A 1771-nucleotide genomic window follows, 5' to 3' on the forward strand; every position below is an offset into this window, starting at 1 on the left:
TAACCTTCTCTCTCTCTCTCTCTCTCTCTCTCTCTCTCTCTCTCTCTCTCTCTCTCTCTCTCTCTCACACACACACACACACACACACACACAAATTCTTGGGAATTGACTCCACTTGGAAGCCCATGGGCCCTGGTTGTTAGCGATGAGCCCAAGGTGGGCTCCCTGGGGATCTTACTAGAAAGGGTCGGGCCCCAGAAGCTTCCCACACCCCTCTTCTACCCCAATACTTGCATTTACAGTTAACTTAAAAATTTCTCAGGTGGGCTCCCTGCTCAGCTGTTAGCCTTGGTAGCCTCGTGGAAACTTCTGGTGGGGGGCATGTAGTTAGCCTGTGGCCCGGGGCAGCAGAGACTGAGAAGAATCCTTGCTCATGTGTGTGTCACAGAACCTATCCAGTCCAGGGTTCCTCCTATAACCTTGGCTGGGAGGTGGCTATTGGCAGGCACTCCACCACTGAGCTGGAAGCGGCTGTTGACTGGCCATGCACAAAGGTGGAAAGTGACCAGATCGGGACTGCACTGAAGTGGGACCTGTACATGAAGCTGGAAGCAGGGGACCAGAAGGGACTAGAGATGCCGTCAGAGGTCCTGGTGTCAGGTTGCCACCACTTGATACATCATGATGTGGTCTGAGCTCCACTGTACCATACTGGTGCTTTCCTTTCCCCTCCCTCGCATGGTGCCCATCATGGTCTCCACCCATCCATGGTACCCATCATGGTCCATGGTGCCATCTTGGTCTCCACCCATCCATGGTGCCCATCTTGGTCCATGGTGCCCATCTTGGTTTCCACCTGTCCATGGTGCCCATCATGGTCCATGGTGCCATCTTGATCTCCACCCATCCATGGTGCCCATCTTGGTCCATGGTGCCCATCTTGGTCTCCACCCATCCATGGTGCCCATCTTGGTCCATGGTGCCAATCTTGGTCTCCACCTGTCCATGGTGCCCAACTTGGTCTCCACCTGTCCAATTGAGTCTGTGCTCAGGGTTTTTGTTGTTTTCTGTATGTTTACATTAGGCCTATGATTCATTTTGTGCTAATTCTCTATCTGCTCTGAAACAAGACAGAGGTTCACGTTTTGTGTGGTATTTGGAGTGTACTGGTTTTCTGTGCCACATCATAAATGACCACACTCTTACTCACTTGATAAACACACATTTGTCATCTTAGTTCCTGGGGGTCAGGAGTTTGAGTGGCCGAGCCTCTCCCATACCACCACCAGGGTGTGACCATGTGGTGTTCTCCTCTCCTCTGAGGCCCGATGATGAAGAATCCACTTCGCAGTTCACTTGAGTTGCTGGCAGAACTTGCTTGCCTGCAGTTGTAAGAGCAAGGGTGCAGCTTGTCTCCAGCCAGCAGGGTGTCAACAGGGCGACCCATCTGCTGGAGAGAATGAAAGGGACGGGGGAGACACGAAAGAAGACAGCAAGACAGGGTTCTGATCAAGCTGCAAATTTTATTTTCTTCAGCAAGGCTTATATATGGAGGGGGAGGGGGCAGGAAGGAGGGAAGGGGTGCACGACGTGCCGTACGTGCAGGTGAAGGGAGACGTGCAAGTCGTGAGGGTGTTGGGCTAGGTGGTAAGGTCACTGGTCAGGGCCCATTGTTCTGTTGCTATGCTACCTGACCTACCTGACCTGTTCTTTATCTTTGGGGGCATCTGGTTTAGGGCAGGGGCTTGTTCTCTGGCCTAGCTAGTACTTTTCCATGGTCCCCTGCTCCCACAGGACACACCAACGAGTGTGCACCCATTTCTAACCCACC

This window comes from Peromyscus eremicus, chromosome 5 (genome assembly GCF_949786415.1).
Source record: "Peromyscus eremicus chromosome 5, PerEre_H2_v1, whole genome shotgun sequence".
Taxonomy (NCBI): Eukaryota; Metazoa; Chordata; class Mammalia; order Rodentia; family Cricetidae; genus Peromyscus; species Peromyscus eremicus.